The 22,435-nt window shown below is 39.5% G+C and overlaps 1 long non-coding RNA gene across 6 annotated transcripts in view; it reads left to right on the top strand.

Annotated features, from left to right (window-relative positions):
• The window catches only part of LOC142843689 (uncharacterized), an 84,354-nt gene that overhangs the window by 56,673 nt on the left and 5,246 nt on the right, over positions 1-22,435 (top strand). For 2 of the 6 annotated variants that reach the window (XR_012909682.1, XR_012909677.1), the window contains exons 1-2: positions 8,789-8,849; positions 10,724-10,878. This is a non-coding gene — a long non-coding RNA (uncharacterized LOC142843689). The other 4 variants (XR_012909679.1, XR_012909678.1, XR_012909680.1 and 1 more) reach the window with 4 other exon arrangements.

The raw sequence follows: 22,435 nt of genomic DNA, 5'->3' as shown, positions 1-22,435 counted from the left end.
TGGGTCTGTGGTCTCCCCCATCTTTTTTTTCCTCTTTGCTCTTCGATGAACAGTAATCATTGGAGGAAACCATCTATCAGAGGTGGCGCAGTTTCTCTTGTCTATTTCTCATCAATGTTTGATTTAAGGACTGCAGATACAAGTGCATGACTGGATGGTTTGCAGGGGTAGCAGGGCATCTGCTCAGAGCAGGTCCAACGGGTGCTGCTAGCTGCGCAGAATGAGCTTAGAGCTGGCTTCTGGGCACTTTGTTAACAACAGGACAGAGAATTGTGAACATTATTGAGGAACTCTAATTCTGAGAGGAATGATTAGAATGTGGTCCTGGGATTAGAGAACTATTGTTAATCGAGTAGGTATAATGATGAAATTGTAGTTATGTAGAAAAAGAGCCTTCTTTTTATCATATGAAAAATGAAATTTGGGAGGAAAATGTGATATCAGCAATTTCCTTTAGAGTATTTTAATGAAAAAAAGATAATGGGGCAAATATGAGAAATGGTAATTATTAACCAGTAGTGATGTATGCCTGGGTGCTTGTTATAGCAGTCCTCCTTCATTCGAAACTGTAATAAATAGTGAAAAATATTAAAAACCTTGGGATCTACTAGTTTAATACTAAAAATGCTACATATGCCTATAAAATCTTATTAGCATGACATGTTCTCTGCATCTGCTAGACAGGGCTCAGATGCAAAGTTTCCCTGGACTCAAGAGCAGGGTTTTGGTTCTTAGGAGACTAACTTAAAAGTGGGCATGTAATGGAAATCCTGTGTAAAAAGATTATTCATTTTATTTTTATTGCTGTTTTAAATTATAGAAGTAAATCTATAAGAAAAGCATAATAGACCCCAAAAGAAAAAGAAACAAGCCAAAAACATCAAAATAAGCATCATTTATCTTTACCCAGTTAAATATGGGGAGACTTTGGGCTTCTAGATCCCAAGCTATTTGAGGGCCTGGGATTCACAGGTGAGAACTTTAGAGGAAATTAGAGTAGACAACCCAGGTATGGTGGCATTCTTGTAATTATAGCACTCTGGAGGCTGAGGCAGGGGGATCAACGTGAATTTGATCCAGTCAGGGCTACAGAATAAAAATCTGCCTCGAAAGAAAAAAGAATATAAAGAATGAGGGAGGGAAGGAGAAGTTGAGTACAGTCTAAAGGTGGTCGCATGAGCCTCAAAGAGAAGGTGTAATGATCTGGCTTGTAGCGTGCTTTCAATTAGCAGAATAGTGTGCTTTTAAAAATCCTCCTGTGTTTTGAATAGTTATTACTACAGCAGCTGTTTTCGAAGTCATAGAGCTGTATCACAATTGTGTGTTTGTGTGTGCGTGTGTGTGTGTGTGTGAGAGAGAGAGAGACAGAGATAAAAACACCTCCAGAAGTGAAGGGTTATTTTTGGGTAATATTCGGGTGCAGAGTCCAAATTCAGTGGAGTTGATTCCTTATTGTAACAAGATGCTGCCAAAATTTACAAAATTAAAAATATTAGGACTGGGTATGTAGCTCAGCATTCACAAGACTGGGGTGGGGAATAAGGAGGGGCTACCTGCATAAACCTAAGGCAGCTGGGGATCCTTCCAAGCCTCACTTTTGGATATATAGGGAAGATGATGTGTTTTTCCAGACACCTGTTTACTTCTCAGCTAATAAATGTAAACTGAGCGTATTTGAAGTGTTTGTCTCTGGTAGGAAACGGTTTCACAGATTCAAAACAAGCATTTGAAAAGACTTTAAACTTGCCCTCAACCTGGAGATGCTTTCAGATGAGCTGAGGCTACTGGTGATCTTGTTCTTCCTAAACTGTTGTTCTTCTGGTAGCAAAGCGCCACTGCATGCTAGATAAAAAGAATGAGGGAATTGCATCCTTGACTCCTTGTGAGTTGACTTTTAGCCAGAGAAGCATGGGTTCTATGGCTAAAAGTCATAGACTGAGACACACAAGATAAGGCTGTCTTAAAGTTTTGAATTTGAGCACATCCTCCAAACCGCTGGAGCATTAATAAATGGTGTTTTCCATAGAAGAGCTATGATATTTTCAGGTTCCAGTCATAGGTTTGCCACTAATTACTGATGTCGGTGTCCTCGCGGGCAAATTGGATGACCCCTGTTGAATAACATGAGCTGCCATGTTCTCAAACACTGGTTTCTGAGGGAAGAATGAAGTTATCTTTATAGAGATGCTGGATGATTTCTTGGAGAAAGAAATGAATTAGATTGAAGGGGGAGAGCAAGGCAGGACTCAGTGCAGAGAAAAATGGATATTAAATTATGACACAGGAAAATTTTCTTAGAAGTACAATGTTCATCAACTGCATGTTTTTTTTAAAAAAAACTTTGTGAAAGTTAAATGACGTGTAAAGGAAGAATTCTTATATAAATATGTCATGGGTAGGGGATGAGGTTATGACTAGGAGGTTCAATTTGGTTGATAAAGAATAATTAGCAAAGCTGACCCAAGGTGTTCCCTCTGTACACTTACAGGATCTCTGGTGGAGCTACCATAGGGCTGGGCTCTGTGGAATTAGTCAGAAAGTCAGTCCTTCAGTGGAGCCTTTTGCTAAATCATCACTGCTTGGGAGGGGGAGGGAAGGCAGAAGGAAGAGAGACAGCAGGAACACATATAGAACAAAGCCCAAATGTGGGTGCTTCTGTGGAAATACTCCAGTTTCTCTGGAGCATCATGGCCACTTATAGAACGGTAGAGCTAAATGGAGCTTTGGAGCTTGTCCGGTGCAACCCCCTCATTTTACATTTTACAAGGGGGTAGAAGCTTCGTGAGAACTGGCCAGGATTGCAGTATAGTGAAACCAGGGAAGCTGGTGGTATGCTCCCAGAGGATTTTAAGTGAGGAAGAAGGAAGGGTTTTGTGGTGTGTGTGTGTCTGTGTGTGTGTGTGTCAGGGAGGCAGGGGAAGGGGGAAGGGGATTTTTCCTTTTATGAGTGATGTCCAGATAGGAAAGCAGAGTAAGAGAAGGCAGGCAATTTTGCCAAATTAATTAAAGAGAGATGGAATTAAAAGAGGGATTTTGTGGAGGGGCTTGGGGAAAATTGTGTAATGATTCAAAATCATAGATTGTATTTCTAGTTTACGTTTAAAAGTTAATAAGGGAAACTCTGATTATTTCTAGGAACATAATTTCTTACATGGAAAGGAAGTTTGGGAATTCAGTGGTTCTGCTGGATCAAGCAACTGAAGGAATTGTTTGCAGCTGGTGCTGGACTCGGTAAGTAGTTCGCCCTGATCTGTTGCTGCTTAGGACCAGTTAGTTTGGCTTTTTAAACAATCACTCTTAACCAAGTGTATGCTTAGTGGTTTGCTTTAAATTGCGGACTGTCTCGATAGGAACTAATGAGTCAGATTAGTGTGGTGTGGAGTCCCTAGCAGGCAGGAATCTTTTCAGAAGGTTGGGCATTCTCTGCCTAGTTTCCTTTACAATTCTGCTGCTCAGGACTGGGTTGGAGGGCTTTTTTCTGAAGGTTGAAAGGCTCCCTGCTGTGCCCGCTCCCCCCCCACACACACACACAATGGCGTTGGGTTCCTGAATGAGGAGCACTGTGCTAGCCTGCTTGTCTAGTTTGTCTGTTTCCTTAGAAAAGGAAGCTGGTGGTGCTGAGGACGAAGCAGAGATGAGGGGTTTGTGGCTCTGCACCCACTTAGATCTTATTCTTTGTAAAACATCATTTACCTACTATATCTGTAAAAAAATTTAAAGGAGACTTTTAATTTAGTATTTTTTATTAAAAATAATATTATTTCACCAATTTACTAGTTTACGGTTGGCACTTTGTAAAAGTTTGGGACTGCTTCTGGTTTCCATATTGTACCCCTTGCCCTTGTATAAGGGCAAACTGGGGAAATGGACAGAGTTAAAAAATAAAACCATCTTGGCTTAGTCTTTTTTTTTTTTTTTCTTGATTTTGGATTGTGTCTTTCCTATCTGCTCTTACTCTAGGGTCTGCTTGTTGTGCTGGGTGATTGAATCAAGTTAGAAATTAATATATTGAGATGCATTGTGGTTAAATGCCTCTCATGAACCTGCGACCAGGCAATAGAAGTAGCAATATTTAAATACGTATTTTGGCTAGAGAAACTTGGTGGATTATACTGCTTCAGCCGGAGGCCTAGTTGGGCCTGTGAGTGGCCAACTTGTCAACCCTTGAAAAACACTTCTGCTGTGTCTATGCAAAATTATTTTATAAAGGTCATATTCTTTGAGAAAAGTTAGTTGAGATCATCCAAGGTTGCAAAGAGTGACATATAGAAACAGCATTTTTTTCCATGTCCTATCTGTACAGAATTTACATGTTCTAGATTGTTCTTGAAACATCCAGGTCAGTGCTGAGCAACATAGCATCTCTGCTGGGCAGGGTCAAGCTGTGGTGGGCATTCTTTCCTGTGCTCTTACCCACCTGTCATCTCTGTTGGGCAGGGTCAAGGCTGTGGTGGACATTCTTTCTTGTGGTCTTTCATCTGCTCATCTGTGTGAGACCCCTCACATAGAATGCGGTGGCAGACAAGGTGAACAAGAAATTGCCAGAGACTGGAAATTGGTTATTTTCAGAGTAGGGAAAAAGAATCTTAGCCAGGTTGTATTTTATATAGAAATCCCCGAACAGAATGGGTATATGCCATCAAGTTTTGGGGGAGAGAGTTGTTAGGCAAAATTTGTTGCTCTATTTTTTTTTTTTAAGGAGCTGACTGGTGCGTGGTCTAGTTGTACGGAGGGAAGGATGAGAAAACAAGCCCTGGAACCATCATCTGGAGGGGGGAAAACCAGACTAATAATCATTTCCCTTCTCTAGAATTTGATAAAGTGAGTACATCCCAGAAATGAAGGAGAAAGGAAGGAGTCTGAAAGTTTTCTGAACAGAAAGATTTTTTTCTTGCGTGGAAGGCAAGTGAGTTAGTGACTATAAATCAGATTCAGGGAGAAAATTATGGGGTGGAAGAGGTTGGAGAAACAGCATACTTGTTTTTAAGAAACCTAGACTAAGTCAAATCAAGGGAAGAAACTGATATGGATCTACAAAGACATTTTAAAAGTTAGACATTTTAGGCTTTGGTTTTTTATTTCATTTTTATTTGAAGTTTAAAATATAAATGTTATGTTTTAAATAGACATTCTTATGTATTAGAAAAAAATTAAAGACAGATAAGGTTAGTTAATAATAAAATATAGTAAAAAGATTTTTAAACTGTGAGGTTATAAGTAAGATCCTTCACTCCCCAGACATGTTAGTGGCAAAATAAAACACAGACCAGCTGTGGATATGAGGGGCTGTGTAATTGTGACCATTTGTCGGAAAATCTAAAACGAAATTTTTTAAGAAGTTTCCAACATTAACTATATTATTTACAGCCTTTACTGCCTAACATTAAACTCAGAAATTCAAATATCCTTCAAACCATTATGATTTTTCACAGGACAGGGACAACCATAATCATACTTAGGTTTTCTTTTTTAAATTTCTATAGAAAAATATCATTAGTTTTAGATCCTAAAAAAACAAAAACAAAAAACTGTGACAGTTTCCTTTCTTTATTTTTTCTTATTTCTTTAGTTTCCCTTTTTTTCTTTTTTGAGACTTTGTTTTAAGTTAAAACTTTCCTTCTTTGGGTAAGGAGATATTTTCTATTATTTGTTAGTCAACAAGAGGGCATTTTAATCACAGCATAAGAAGTAACAAGAACTTCCACTTTGCTCATCCTAACTGATAGAGAAAACAGAAATGACAGAAAGGAGAAATATTAAGCTAAAGTACTTAATTCGAAATTCTTATTTAAAAAGATCAGTTTGTTAATTAATGGGAAAGAAAAAATATGCATTCTGCTTTCTGTTTGTCATAGGCTGCCAGTAGAGGATTCTCAAGAGGAAGCTTTGAAAAGTATTTAAAACATGACATAATTAAAATGAAAGTTATATTTATAATGCAAAGTCAAAAGCAAAGGGTTTGATTTTTAGATAAATTATCCTATATATAAGTATCTACCACTCCAATAATAAAAATACTATCTGGGTGAATTTGAAAGGCAGGTCCTTGCTTGAAAATAAGGCCAAGAAATTCAAATTAGTTAAGGTTTGAGCAGCAACCGGGGAGATGTTTAAATACATGCTAGGAAATAATTGTTTTTGAAGAGTCAGAATATAAATATAAACAATTTGCTTAATCTGTCAAAAAACCTGCGCCTCATGTGTGGCCTTTTTTCAGAACTTGATGATTATGTTGCAGTAGTAATGTAGGATAAGAACAGATAGTCTAACTTTAGAGCATATTGTAATATTAGCAACTCCTTCTACTTTTACTAATACTTTTATTAGCACGATTTATTTGCATGATTTATTTTATTGCACAATTTATTTTGTGCTTCCATGCACAAAAAGCAGATGTTTAAAAGCAAGTAGCCTAAAATTGCAGTTACAATATTTAAACAGACAGTTTAAGATTCTGTTAAGCATTATTTTAAATTAAAATAACAAAGAAGTGGTTATAGAAATTACACATGGAATTTCCTATAACCATGAAAAGCTGCATATTTTAGGTGCATCACCAGAACACATCTGAGAGAAATAGGTATCCATGTCTGTCTTCAATTGATCTAGATATTCTCAAAAACACACAAGATATATGGTAATTTCAAATGTATTAACACAATTAAATATAAGCACTTTGAAAAAATTTAGTAGAGAGTTTAGGTTTCAAAAACATACATGTTAAAAATTAATGTAGTAAAATAGAATTTAAGAAAATTGGTAGGAAATAGTAAATTTTTTGCTTTCAAGTTAAAAACTTCATTTCCACAATAAAATTGTTCTCTTCCTATAAAAATATTTTTAATAATATCAGATACATAGTATAAGCTTATTTTAATTACTTAGACAAGATATGTTGAGCTAAATTGTTTCTCAAAGAAAGACTATTGTAAACAGAAAACAATTAGAAAGTTTTTCTATCGTAATTGTTACATAAAGTTCTTTAATACAATAACTCTAATTTTATTGTTACAATTAAAGTAAAGAAAATATGATTTGATATAATAGAAAATATAGTTTCATAACCCTGAGAGGAAAGATAAAAGCATGGGTAACTATATGGAATCAATTTCATTTCTCCCTTGTTTCTGAGCCCTTTTTATGAATTGAATCAAATACTTAACAGCAAGAGAATGATATATAAAATATGCATCAACTGTCTATGTTTTGGTGGCTATTTAAAAATAGGGGAAAATGAAACTTGTCCAGCTAAATACTAACTAAAGTTCTAAGTGAAAATTAGAGAGACATAAAATCTAAAATAGAAATAGTATATCACACTAAAATTTCAAAAACTCACATATTTCCAATTTTTATATTCTGGTAAGTAGTGCAGCACTTGTGATTGTTTATGAAAGTACAAAATGAAATAGGTAAGAAAGTAAAGAGTGAGTTAGGATTGTTTTCTCATTGTAGTTTGCTAGATGTAAAATATATTAATAAGCTAACTGTAACTAAGTAGGGAATCGTTTAAAATAGAATTTGAAGAATTTTACTGACAATGCATTTATATAGCAAGGCCATGGGGGGGGGGGCTGGTTTTATGTCTAGTAGGATTTCTGAGTTTTATGATCTGAAATTCATGATATATTTTGAGTGCCCTTTCAAGTTGCAAAATACTTCAGTAGAAAAAATAGACATCGTGTACATTTTGCTTCATATTTAGGAATAGAAAAACACCGGATATTTTGGAAGAATGCTAGTAGTTATTTTAGTGCCTGCATCAAATCCCTGACAATTGCTTTGCCCCTCAGTCAGTTACCTGTCTGGGAACATTAGTCTGCGCATGCGCATCATGGACTTCTTAAGTTATTCTAATGAGACATTAACCTGTAAATGTTACCTGTCATTCTTTACTGAAAATATGGCCAAAATATTTGAAGAAAATGCATTTAAAACTCTTATTTATAATTAAATTGAAACAGACTTTGAAAAACGTCATTCATAAATAGAATATACAATTGCACAGTTTCCAGAAAGAATGAATTCTCAGTATAGTTTTTTAAATCTCCTAAGAATGTCCATTTGTTGTTTTCTTGTTATTCTAAAGTCAGGGGGAAAAATTAGCATTATATGCTGTAAGCATTGATAGCTTTTCTGTAGGGAAAGGGAAATGTTTTTAACACATGGGGTTTTCTTCCTAAAATTTTAGCATGAAATTGAAAATGTATGTTATCCACAATTATTTTTTTTATTAAGACTAATTTTGAGTTGCACGAAGTTTGTAAATTAATGTATTTGAAGAAAAAATGTTTTATTAAATGGAGAGATTTAGGACGTTGTAGCAGTTACAAGATGGTCCTTGTCTTGAGTCCCAGAAGTTTAGAAAATGTATTTTAAATTAAGATAGTGTGTAGTACAAGATTCTGGGAACTCTAATAATTTAGAAAATGCCTCGAAAATTATAAAGGTTAAAGGGAAAATTAATTGAACCTAAATGTACCCGTGTAATAGTGACTATTTGACAGTTTGACATCTCTGGAGATTAACAAAAAGTACTCTGCCAGGGACAATGTTCTGGGAAGCTGAGATTGTTTTTATGGTAAAAGGAAGAGTCAAGATAGCGTAAATGCAGTTGTTGGTCAAAATTCCTAAGTTATTTTTGAGTTGTGAGAGTTGAAAGTAGGTGCAACAGTTTGGTTTCTGGGCGAGGCAAGGACCAGGGATCGCCAGCCCTGGAGCCACTACAGGGTTAACAGTGGGGCCGCCCGCTGCACTCTGGGAGTTGTAGTCCAGGGGCATTGTGGGAGTTGTCGTAAAAAATCCGCTCTTTTTTGCTGTCATGGCCGCCTCCAAGACGGCTGTAAGAGGTTGTCTGCCTTTTTGAGGGTCTTGGGGGATTGTCCGGCTCGTTAGAATGCCAGCAGCAGCCCCCTGGGGTGGCCAAAGACCTGGCAATCTTGTCCCGGGCGTGGACAAGCGGCCTGAGAGGGTCCATGCTGGGTTTGCAGTGTTTCTATGAGCCAGGAGGCCTCTGAGATCTGTGAACTGCTTGAGGGGTCGCAGGCGTCCACATCCTGGTGGTCTGGCCTTCTGCCTTTGAACTGTCTGTGTGGCCTGTGCCTGGGTGTCCGGGTGTGTTTTCTGCTGTTATGGTTTGTGTTCTGCTCGGCCGTCTTGTCTTATATTTAGCATAGTCTGTAATCGTAGTTGTTCAGGATTTATCCCTCACCCCTCCCCGGGTAGTGGGGCTCAGGGAAGAGTCAGAATTTTAGCAAGGGTGTTCACGAGGGTGTTGTCTGTCTAGTTTTTTTTTTGTGTGTGTAAGAGATTTTATCAGCGTGGGTGTGGTCGGGTATTTGGCTGTCTTTTGCTTGTGCTGAACTTAGTCCTTGTTTGCAAAATTTGCTTGTCAAGCAGTTCCAGCTTGTGAAATTCTCTTCTGTTAGCATGGGTGTGTTCTTAAATCTGTACAAAAGTCCCAAGGAGTGGGGTGTGTGTGTGTGTGTGTGTGTGTTTGTAATTGTGGAAACGTATGTGTACAAAGCTTAACTGAAAGCAGATGCCAGGATCATAAGTAACTTTATCTTTAGGGATCAAGCCTCCTTGGCTTTCCTGGTGCTGAAAAGTTGTTTGGATTCTTTGGGGGAACCCAGGTTTGCTCTTGCCTGTGTTACATTTGGCTCACAGTGTTCCTCTGCATGTTGAAACTTTGATCTTTGATATTGGGCCCTGTGAACACTTGAGACAAAATGAACTGCTGTGTTTTGACATGAAGTGGCATGGTTTCAGAATCTTAGGGTGTAATACGTTACCCTAATGCTAACATACACTTGCTGAGCATGCCAGTACCTGTCTTACCTGTCCATACGAATTTGGATCTTCATGTGACTGCCAGTATATACTCTTACATACGTGCTCTCTGTTTCCATAATCTGGATTTATCTACCTAGTGAGGTATGACTGATCAGGAAAACCATTTCTCAGTAGTGTTAGGAGGTTTCACCACTCACATTTGATGAAGGGGTTTGTAATTTTGGAACTCTGATATCAATTTTTAAATTTAAAGGCACTACTGAACAGAGAAAGGGAAAATATGTTTCGCTGTGTTTGGTATTTTGTAACCTGTAAAAACAGTTCTGTTGTTTTTCATGTCAAGTCACATTTGTATATTGTTTAAGGTTTTGATGTGTGTGGGATTTTCCCAACTCTTTCCATCTTTGAATTTACTTTGTACCTGACCCATTGAGTGTGGTAGAGAAAAGAAAGAACCGGCTAGAATTGTATGCAGTTCTGTCTGATTTGGTTTCAGTTTCGTAGTGTGTTGCCTTGCCAGTCAGCCAGAATTCTCCCCTTCTTTTGTCCTGACTGTTGTATTTAACTCCTTTGCCAGTTGAGTAAAGATTGAGAAATTCCTTTGAAAATGAGCTATACTGTCCAGTTGTCTTACTGGGTGGTGACGTGGCAGAATGCATGCATGCTAGCAAACTGGCTCTGTGGGAAGGCGAACGCCCAGAACTGGTGGGTTTGTAAAGTCACTCCAAAGCGTCACAAGTGCAGGGTTAATTTGCTCTGAAGGAAGTTACTGTTACTTGTTAAACAATTCATTAGGAAGTGCTCCGCAGGTGCTTTGGGAGAGGAGAGGTGCTGATTTTAGTAAGGCTAGGGATGAACTTAATCTTTGCGAGAGCACAGAGCATTCTTGGATATTTATATAGGTAGATAACATTTCCCTCTGAAACAGTGAGATTTGTACACCCGAGAATGCTGGCATTTAATTCCTGGAGCCTCTGTGTGGTGCTGTGCCTTCCACAGTTTGCCTTCCGGTTCTGTAACTGCTGCAGAATGTCTTCTGTGTTATACAGTAGCGGTGGTAGTTGTTTCAGAAGAGAAAATATGGTAAGACCCACTTACATTTTCTGTTTATTTATATTTCTAAGGTTGTACACACATGCTTGATAGATGTGCCAAAAATTGTCATTTGGAACGTTTTTGCATGATGTCACTGAAATTCCTTTAAGTGTGAAGTAATACCAAAGTTTAATTTATTTATCTATATTTTTACATTTTAATGTGTGTGTGTGTGTGTGTGTGTGTGTGTATTCAAAGCAGAGTCAGGACAATGTACGAAAGTTAGTTTTCTCCTTCCATCACGTGGGTCCCAGGGTTCAAACTTGGGTTATCAGACTTGGTAGCAAACATCTTCACCCAGTGAGCAATCAGTGCTCCCAAAGGATAATTTTCTTAAGAAATATCTTATAAATGTAAGATTTAGAGAATTTTAGTGTTTTTCAAAAAAGAAATATAGGATATGGAGAGATAGCTTAGCAGCTAAGAACACTTAACTGCTCTTCCGGAGGACCCGAGTACTTAATTTTGGTTCCTAGGACCAACAATGTACAGCTTGTAACTCCAGCTCTGGGCAGTCTTAGGCTTCTGGCCGCCATGGGCACTTGTATTCATAAGACATGGGTGTGTGCACATGCACACACATATATTTTTATACTTTTTAAAAGTAAAATCTTAAAAAGAAATTGAAACTTTTTGTTTTTCGAGACAGGGTTTCTCTGTAGCTTTAGAGCCTGTCCTGGAACTAGCTCTTTTTGACCAGGCTGGCCTTGAACTCACAGAGATCCACCTGCCTCTGCCTCACGAGTGCTGGGATTAAAGGCGTGTGTCACCACCACCAGCCTTGACACTTTGGATGATGACAAAAACCTAGTTTTTAATTTTCACTGTCACCAACATGTAGGGGCAATAGAGAGAGATTTGGCTAAGAATATCTCTTTGGGACTTTGAGTCAGGTCCTTCATGATGCCTTGTGTTCCTGTGTGCAGTGGTTCCCTTACTAAGAATAAGCAGATTATTAGTGTATCTTTGGATCCGTGAACATTTTATGTGCATGTATATGTGCACATGTTCAAATGTGTGTGGGTGTGTAAGTGTGAGGAGGCCAGAAGTTGATGTCAGATGTCTTCCTCCATTGCTTTCTACCTTACACACTTTGGTAAGATCGCTGTGAACCCTGGAACTCTTGAATTGGACAGTCTAGCTAGTCAGTGTCCCTCAAATTCTCTCTCTGTCCCTAGAACATTGAACTTAGAGGCAGGTCACCCCTTGGATCCATAAGAATATAACCTTTGGTCTTCAACTTGTGTGGTAAGCTCTGAGCTATCTTCCCAGCCCATCTGTGAATATTTGTGTCAAAACTGCATAACAAGATCATGTGTTATCCATTTAAAATTTTATCTTTAGTTTTCATTTATATTATTTAAAAAGTAATTGGTCAATGCTATTTGTATACTTATGTCTGGATTTCTTAAGTTTAACATATCTGACTTAAAAATCTCAATTCTCTTGTGTGTGTGTGTGTGTGTGTGTGTGTGTGTGTGTGTGTGTGTGTAGGAGTGGGCTCACATATAATGTGGAAGTTAGCTCTCTTGTTCCACCTTTATGTGGCTTCCACAGATTGAGCGTGGGTCAGCAGGCTTGTACAACAAGCATTATACCCAGTGAGATATTAAGCTGGCCCCAGAAGGCAGTAGTCTGAAAATGGAGGGTATCATCAGCCCCTCCCTCTGTAGGATGCTGAAAGAAAGGGATGCAGAACTGGCCAGTGTCACCTGTGAGCATCGTGCAGCCTCAGATAGCTGTGAATGTGATCCACCACAAAACTGTAGTCTTGTGGGTGCCGACACATGCATTTGGGAGGCAGAGGCAGGTGAATCTCTGTGAGTTTGGGCTTGCCTTGTCTACAGAGCGAGTTCCAGAACAGCCAGGGCTACATGGAGAAACCAAGAACAAACAAAAAACCTATAGACTTACTTAAAACATTATGAAGTTTCTTTTGGGGGGGTGTGCTCAATTTTGCAGTTCTTGAGTGTAAACTTTGTAGATGACAGTAATGAATCCCATCAGCACCAAAGGTTTGGTCAAGCCTGAAAAGTCTTTAAAATTTTCCATCCTTTCTCTGATGCATTTTATTTGTTGGCCCTACCTATATGCATTTCCAGGACAGAACTCAATTAGTTTTGGTCTGATGGGCATTATGATTATTATTATTGGTTTTTTGAGACAGAGTTTTCTGTGTAGCCCTGGCTGTGCTGGAACTCACTCTGTAGACCAGGCTGACCTTGAACTCGAGATCCTCCTGCACAGGCCACCACTCTAGCAAAGGCCTTATCATTTTTAAAAGGCAAAACAATTATATAGTTTTAATGGGCAGGATAGAGCAAACCACCAGTTACCTTCAAAATACTGAATGTAGATAAAAGATACTGATTCGTGTCCCCATTGGTAAGAAAGTGGGGTGATGTGCGTAAGTACTACCACCTAAAGGTTTTATATCCTACAGCTTCAAAACCACAAAAGATCATTTTGCTTTGTTTCTACCTAATTGATTTTTCCATTCAACTTTCTCTCTTAGTACACTTGTGTGGTTCTAGAATTTAAATGAGAATTGGGTGTAGTGTCCCACATTTGTGATCCAGCTCTGTAGAGGCAGAGGCAAGACGATTGCCTCAAGTGTGAGGTCAGCCTGGATTTCAGAATGCATCATTGTAACAAAACATCATTTAAATGATATTCTTGTTTGCGATTTTTTCCCTCCAAAATCATGTGATTTGACTGTTTAAAAACATTCATCATAGGAACATGACATTAATAAGGAACCCTTGTCATCTTATGTTTTACACTTAAGAGGCTTTAAGTGTTTTATTCTAGGGGAAAAAAATGAGTCAGTGACTTTTAAAATCTTACCACAGTTTGGTCTATAAAAAGAAAAGAAAATTCCGGATCGAAAGCTGTAGTTTCTTTTTCTGTGATGCAGACTTGGCAGTGTGAAGACGGAGGTATGGCTTGCCTTTTTTCAGAGGAAGTCTGAAGACCTGGGGAGATGGCTCACTGGGCTCTCTGGGTAAAGGACCCGCTGCAGAAGCAGGAAAGCCAGAGTTCAGATACCTAGCACCCACATGTAAAGCCAGTGCCAATAGCATGTTTGTAATCCTAAAGCTGGGGTGGTAGAGACTGGCGGATCCCTAGGCTCACGGAGATACAGTGAACTTCAGGTTTATTGAAAAATCCTATTCTGTCTTAATAAGTTGGAAAGGGCTCACGAAGCCTTGCCTGTGTACACGTGGACTCAGAGGGGCAGGTGCACCTCCATACAGGTCACTCAATATGCCATACTCACATACAAAAACCCGAAAAGACTCAACACTTATGAAATTTATCAGGATTGTATAAGAAATTCCTGACTTCAGTCATCGAGATGGTTCAGTGTAGGGGAAGGGCATGTGCCACCAAAGCTGATGATCTGATTTCAGTTCCTGGAACCCACTTCGTGAAAGGCTAGACCTGACTCACAGTTTGTCCTCTGACCAACACATATGTGCTAAGATATGCACACACACATACAGGCTGATAAAAAAAAATAAGTTTTTAAATCCTTGAATGGGCCTGAAGCCATGACTCAGTGTGTAAGAGCGGCCACTGCTTTTACAGGAATTGGAGTTCGGTTCTTAGCCACCTGTAATTCCTTTGCCCTCCGTGAGCACCTATATTTGTGAACACATAATTTAAAATAAAATTAAAATCCCAAATTCACAGTAGGATAAAGTGGTCCTGGATGCTTTTCTAACCCAACAATATTTGTAAACTTCTTTTGTAATTTAGTGGAAACTCCCAAGTCTGTACTTCTGTGTTTGAAATAGTTTCCTGGGAGTTTTGGTTGAGTTTTTGTTTTGTTTTTAATGAGGAAGCCATATATTTTCAGTGAAACTTCACTTAGAGTGGTCAGCTTATTTCTGTGTTTCATTGGGGCCCAAAGGGCAGCGTGTGTGCAGTGTATAGTGGAAGAGGCCCATGGGACTGAAGGACTAACACGAAGACAGTGATTTTTAAGTGTTCTGTACCATTTGCTAGAATTGTTCTTTGGGGGTCTGGAGAGATGACTCAGGTTAGAACTCTGCCTCTTCAAAGTCCCGGAGTTTGGGTCCCAGCACTCCACGCATTGGGCAGCTGGCCAGCACAGCAGCTGCAGCTAAAGAAAACCAGATGCCCTCCGTGACCTCTGCAGAGTCACAACACACAAATATATACTTTTTTAAAAAAATGAACTGCTTCCTTTTAAATTTTCTATTTTAATATCTTATAATGAACTCAATTTTTAAATATTTATGTAATGCCCTATTCCTAGTTAAGATCCTGTATAGCTCATACAATTTGTTTCATACTAATTTTAGATTGTTATTGTTATGTGTGGCGTGTGAGTGAATCCACGGGCACATGTGTGCTGTGGAGTGTGTGTGGAATAGAGTACCATTTTCAGGAGCCAGTTCTCTCTCCAGTGTGTTGAGGAAAGACCGCCCTTGTTTCCTCTGTGCTGTATTCTCCAGGATAGCTGACCTGCAGGCTTCCAGCCATGCGGCCTCTGGAGGGAAGACTTTATATTTCATAACCTCTAAAGTTCACAAATAACTAGTCTTTGCAAGAGACAAAGAATGCCAAGGTCATAAAAATAACTAAATAAAGGTTCTAATAGGACAACTGTCCAAGATTATAAGCAGGCAGTTTTTAGAAGATTAAGTCTAATGAGCTAAAAACATAAATATATGTGCTCACACATTAGTAACCAGAAGAACCCAAGTTAAAATGACCACATTCTCTATGCTCAGTAGACTAAAAACTTGGAAAGATGAATGATGGAAGGACTCGGGTTTTGTGAGTAAAGTGGCAAAGCCATTCTGAAGACTGGCTGGTGGGATAGAATTCAATGGATACACATATTGCTTCTAGATGAAACAATCACAGCTGGGTGCTGGTGGTGCACACCTTGAATCCCAACACTTGGGAAGATGGGGAAGGGGAATCTCTGAGTTCGAGGCCAGTCTGGTCTACAGAGCTAGTTCCAGGACAACCAGGGCTACACAGAGAAACTGTGTCTCAACAAAAGCAAAAATTAAACAAACCCAAAAAAGTGTGTGTGGGAGGGAAGCAAATACAATAACCATCATGGTGTTGCTAGCAGAGGCTTAAGGACGTCCAGCACGACATCCATCACTGTGAAGTTGTGTAGATATGATATGGTGGATGTAGTATAGTACTGTGCAAGAGTTTCCCATATATTCACAATATGAAATATTGGGACTAGAAAAAATGGCTCAGTGGTTAAGAGCACTGACTTCTATTCCAGAGAACTTGAATTTGGTCCCCAGCATCCACATGCTACATCCCACAGCTACCTACTGCATGAAACTCATCAAATCCAGCACTTTCTTCTGGCCTCTGCAGATTCTGGCATACATGTGGTAAACATCCATACATTCAGGCACACACATACAGACAAGGTAAATATGTATTTTAAAATTAGTGTCTAGCAGAAATAATAAATAATGGAACCTATTGCTTAATACTATCAGTATAAATTTTAAATGTACATAAAGTGTTGGGCAAGAGAATGTTTCAGTAGATATATCAGACACATTGGAACAGGTACATAAAGGTCCATGGACAGCTAATGAAGGAAAAGCATGGTCAAAGATGCTCATTTTATTCAATGTCAAAATTGCTATGCCCTTTACTGAGGGTCGAAGTTCTTTAAAATCTCACAAGAAACCAAAACCACTAAAATGGCACTAACGAAAATGTAAAATTCCTCAGATCAAATAGAAGGAAGTATGCCCACGACCTGTTCAGTAAAGTGCAAACTTGCCAAGAGGAATGAGAGTGCGTATGTAAGGAAAGGCATGCTGTGCTCATAGATTTTAAGATTCAGCCCTGTGAAGGCTTCAGCTTTCTTCACACGAACAGCCCCAATAAGAATGCCTCAAGCTCTAAATGTCTTTATGAAATAAAATAGCTGGTTCTAAAATATGTGTAACATTCAAAAACCCCTCTAGAGCAGCCAAGACAAGGGTGACAAGTTGGAGGTTTAAGTTAACCTGGTTTTAATGCTCCCTTTGAACCTGAAGTAACTAAGGCACTGTGGTTCTCACAGGATGGTGGATGTATAAACCCATAGGTCATTATAAAATGGAGATACACAACACTGAAGGATGTTCAACAAAAATGAGAAGGCAAGTCGGTAGAGGAAGAACAAATGCTGCTAAAAAGAGGTTGGACCACGTAAAGAACAGGATCCCTGTCCTGTTCTGCGTACTGTATTCACAGAAATGGTCATATTCCTAAATTGTAAGAGCCAAAAAAAATTTTAAATCTGTGGACTTAAACAATGCAGTTTTCTTCAATAAGACAGAGACAGTTGGAATTATAGTGAAAAATAAATTGGACTTTATCAAAGTTAAAACAATTAAAATTGGGGCTGGAGAGGTGGTTCAGCAGTTGGGAGCACTGGCTACTTTTCCAGAGGACCTGCGTTCAAATCACAGCCCCCACTTGGCAGCTCTCACCTGTCTATAACTCCAGTTCCAGGGCTTCTGACGCCCTCAGACATGCAGGCAAAACACCAATGCACATTTAAAAAAACAATCAAAATTATGTTTTGATTATGTTCTGTTAAGAACACGAAAGGCAAGCCACATATAAGGAAAAATACCTGATGAAGAACTGTCCAGATCCTGATTATGAGAGCCAGGGGTGATTGATGTCAGGAAAATTGTGTTCCAGGCACAACAGGGTGGATGCAATATGAACTCAGGGATTGTGGCAGCATTCCGAAGGCCTGCTCAAGCACAAGCCAGACAAAACCCAGCAGAGAGGGAAGTGGACAGGACAGCCCACCATGGGCTCTGGAGATGCTGACACTTGGTAGCTGTTGGAATAGATGGAGCCAGCTTCCTCCTTCCTCCCTTTTTTCTTTCTTACTTTGAGACTTTTTTTTTTTTTGAGAGGTGCTCTTTCTATTATGTAGTTCTGGCTGTCATGGAACTTGCTATGTAGACCAGGCTGGCCTCATACTCACAGAGATTCATCTGCCCAACTTTGACAGTCAGTTTTCCTGAATCGGTGTGGCCACACATCAGGGTATGCCTACTTCCAAGAGTGGTTGGTCAACACAAAATGGATTTGATGGGTTGAAAAAACTGAGGAAACTGAGGATGGATGGGAAGGGAAGTAAGGGTAGATCTGGGAGATGGGGTGAGTATGAGCAAGATGCAGTATATGGAATTCTCAAAGATGATAAAAATAGTTTTAAAATATTCTAAAACAAAAACTCCTTTCTAGAGTATATAGGGGGCTTATAATCCAGTAACAAAACAGTTCAATAAAATAGTGAAGGGTCTTGCGTGTTGGCACACACCTTTAATTCCAGCACTTGGGAGGCAGATCTGCCCGAGTTCAAAGCCTTCCTGAAAGGCCAGTCAGGGCTGCCCAGTGAGACCCTGCTTGTTATACAAAATGAGCCGAAGATGTCTTCATTTTCCTTGGTAATCTCCAAAGTCTTCAAGCCTTGTATTATTTGCACAATTTGCAAAGATAAGTAGATTCTATGTGAGCACATTAAAAGATGTTCATTTTTATGGAAAGGGTAACCTTAACTAGGTCGCATTGAAATACCACACAGCAGCTAGACAACAAAACTGACAGCACCAAGTAGCGTATATGCGGAGTGAGTGTAGCAAGGGGCACCAACGCTCTGGGTAGTTTCTTATAATACTGAGCACTATATACCCCGCCCCTCTCCCCTGCCTTTCAGTGTTACTTACTGAAAGAAATTAAAAATTTTGTTTTTCCTTTTAAATAGATTGGCTGGACAATGAGCTCCAGGGATCTGCCTGCCCCCACCAGAAGTCCTTAGGTTACAGATTACAGATGTGTACCACAGGGGGTGGGGGTGGGGATGTTGCTTTTTTGTGTGTTCTGGGGATCTGTTCAGGCTCTTATGCTTGTCAAGTGGTCACATGGCTAAGCCTTCCTCCTAGACCTAGTTTTTGCTTTTCTGTTTATTTTCAAACTGGCACAGACCAATAAACAATTTATTCTTTCATTAATAAATAAGGATTAAGTGGGATTTATGATAATACATAAATATTTAAAGATATAGGACATCAATATATAATTTTTCCCATGGGAAATGGATGAGATTAAATTTTTAGACCCAAGTTCTTTAGCAACAAGGTAGCTGGTTTCCTTTATTATAAAACCCATTCTAATGTATACAAAAATTTTAACTGGTGTCATAACCTTAATCCTAGCAGTCAGGAAGCAGAGACAGGTATATCTCTGAGTTCAAGGTCAGCATGATTTATGTAGTGAGTTTCAGGCTACCCAGGACTACATAGTAAGACCATCTTAAAAAAAAAATTCCCCCCTTTAGATTGAGACTTGATTTATGTCTCAAAGCAGAGAGTGGATATGAAGTTTGACCAAGGGCAGCATTGTGACTAAATTCAAACGTGGAGCTGCAGTAGATTCTCTGGGGAATGTAATGAACCAGGTCAGAATGCCACACCCAGTGTGCAGGTTAATGTTCCCAGATACTGCCTGAGCTACTCCTGAGCAGGCCTTTGGGATCATAAGGCTTACTGAATGTTCTCCCTGCATGCAGGGAAAGAAAGTTTTCCGCATGGTGTTAGAACATCCAGCCTGTGCACAACAAAAGCCTGGGAAGTTCAGGGATTCTGGGCTCAGAATGAACAGAGTCTGATGATGCCTTTCTAACGTTGGCAGACCCTAGAGCAGCAAGAAGGGGTGTAAACAGCATCAGAAACAGTAAAGCAAGTGAACATGTTCTTGGGTATCACCTAAAATTTTCAATCTAAGTATTGCTAGTAGATTTCAAATTTTTATTTTCTTGTGTGTGTGTGGTGTTTATGCTTTTTAGATGGGTGCTGGGGATTTGAACTCATTCCTTATGCTTGTGCAGGCATGCATGCCCACTGAGCTGTGTTTTCTATGTACTTGCAAACTATTTAAACTTGTGACCTGTCAATTTGTCCACAACCCCTCCCCCCCATCACACACACACATAAGTTTGCAGGGAACTCGAATTCTATAAACAGTGCCTTTTTATGTGTTAAAGCCAGCTTATCTCCCCTCTTCAATGAATAAGAAATAGTCTTTGAAAAGCAAATCTCATTTGAACATTGCCATTTAAATGATTAAAATATCCCATTCACAAAATGATAAATGAGTAGATTATTCAGAAGGACTTATTCAGAAGGTAAAAACATTGACATTAGGCCTTTTGCTCTTCCTGTAAATCAGGCCCAAAATAGGCCCATGGCATAGGACTCCCCCAAAGAGTCACAGTCTCAGTATACACATATGATACAGAGGGACAATGAGGTATGGAACTAGTCACCAGTAAGACAGTTCCCAGGCAATGTCTGAGACAGCATAGAGGTTGGAAATAGAAACCAATTCCCTAGAATTACTTAGATATTAATAGAAAGCAGTTTCTCTAGGGGCTGGGGAGAAGGCTCAGTGGTTAAAGCAGCTGTGTGAATGTGAGAACCTGAGTTTGGATCCTCAGCACCCACATAAACACTTAGTGGGTGCCGTGGCCAGCCTTGAATCCCAGTGTGTGGGAAGTGTAGACAGAGGATCTCTGGAGCAAGCAGGCTGGCTAGACAGGCTAAGTCAGTGAGCTCTGGGTCCACGTGAGAGACCCTGCCTCAACATATAGGCTGGAGAACAATCAAGGAGACACCTGATGTAGACCTCTGGCCTCCACACATACTTATATATGTGTGTGTGCAACACACATGAACATGAGGAAAAAGAACTTTCCCCTGGCTGAATGTGTAGAAAGCTTTATTTCCAAGTATTTAACAGGTATTGTCCATGTGCTCTTGTTTTTTCTTTCCTTCATAGCCAAAGCCATGAGCAGGTTTTCCACTGGGATCAACTCTGTCATGACCTGGTACCCACATGGTGGTCACACCTATCTGTCACTTTGGTTTCAGAGAATCCAGTACTCCCTTCTGGCCTCCTAGGGCACCAGCACAGACATGGCTCACATTCACATGTGTGTGCAAAACACTTAGACACACAAAAGGAATTTTTTAAAAATTATATGTTTTTAAACAAAAATAAATCTTGTCATAGAATAGACTTAGGGGACCTCACAGAAAGGACCCTATGATTTGAGCACACACAAACACACATGACATTCAACACTGTTGTTACAGACGATCACAGGTGCATGGCTTAGACCAGCACCACCTGTGTTTAGTGCAGGTCTAGAGAAACCCAGTATGGGTCTCGTTCGACTTAAACGAAGGTGTCTGCACTTCATTTCTTCCTGCGGGTTTCTTGAGAGTTCATTTCTCTGTCTCTAAGAGCTTAAAGCTGGGGGATTCCCGTATTTGTTGGCTCTTGGATCCCTTCTACATCCCCAAGGCCAGCAGCTTTGCATCTCTCTGGACATTCTGCTGCCACATTGTCTTTTCTGACCCAAACTAGGAAAGGTTCTCCAATCTGAGGACCTGCAGTATTAGATTAGGTGTACCTGAATAACATAATAGAACTGCATAACCACAAAAATAAGACCATTTTGTGGACTTAAGTCTATCGTCTAATTACAACACCTTACACGCAGGGGTTAGAGGTTAAGACACGGATATTTAGGGGGTAATTATTCTGCCTGACATGGCAACCAATATAATACTATAATATAATAATAAACATTTAAATCTACATAAAAATTTCTCCAAATGTTAAAGGAATATAAACAACATCAGTGCATGACCAAGCAGATGCAGTCATTTTAGAGAGAATAAAGGTTTTTAAAATATGCATATTATATATTTCTGGAGAGTTAGTTCCCCAGATAATGAGCAAATTAGAGACCCATAGCTGCCTTGGTCCATTTTGTCACTAAGTGACTGAGGTTGGGTGATTTATAGAGAAAAGAGGTTTAATTTGGCCCACAGTTCTGAATTCTTAGATGATGTAACCTTGTATGATAGGGACCTCAAGCCACCACCTCTGTATGTTAGTGGAGACAAACCAGCAGGGGCACAAGTGGAAGAGATCACACAGCGAGAGACGAAGGGAACATATAAGCAGTCCAAGTTGATGGAATACATGAGTTTATTAGGATTACTTTCAGAAGCATAAGTAGCTGATAAGCAACCACACTATTGAAAGGGTCTCACCAAACTACTATTTCATATGTCTCTAAGGCTACAGAGAACTAATGCAAATTTGGGTTTAGAACTCTATTCTTAAAGCAGTAGAGGTGGCTATAAGCTGGGGCACTGTAAGGCAGATGATATCTGACTCTGGGATTGTTATTTGTGTGTTTTATGTTAACTGCTCCCTCCTTGTCCCTATCAGATCTCTCAGTGACTTCTCTAGCTGCTGCAAGAGTCGCTTGTGTGCTGCAGTTGGGTACATGGGACAGCTGCAAATGATGGCTTGCTACAAGTTGGGGTTACTCTGGCTAGACTTTGAAAGATTAGTTCCACTATGTTACCAGAGTGTTCTGATGAGAGCACTGGGGGCCTGGCATCCACAACTAAGTAAGGGTCAGCAACCCATGGTCAATGCT

This window comes from Microtus pennsylvanicus, chromosome 2 (genome assembly GCF_037038515.1).
Source record: "Microtus pennsylvanicus isolate mMicPen1 chromosome 2, mMicPen1.hap1, whole genome shotgun sequence".
Taxonomy (NCBI): Eukaryota; Metazoa; Chordata; class Mammalia; order Rodentia; family Cricetidae; genus Microtus; species Microtus pennsylvanicus.
The sequence above is the reverse complement of the archived record's forward strand: the minus strand, read 5'-3'. Positions and strand labels throughout refer to the sequence as shown.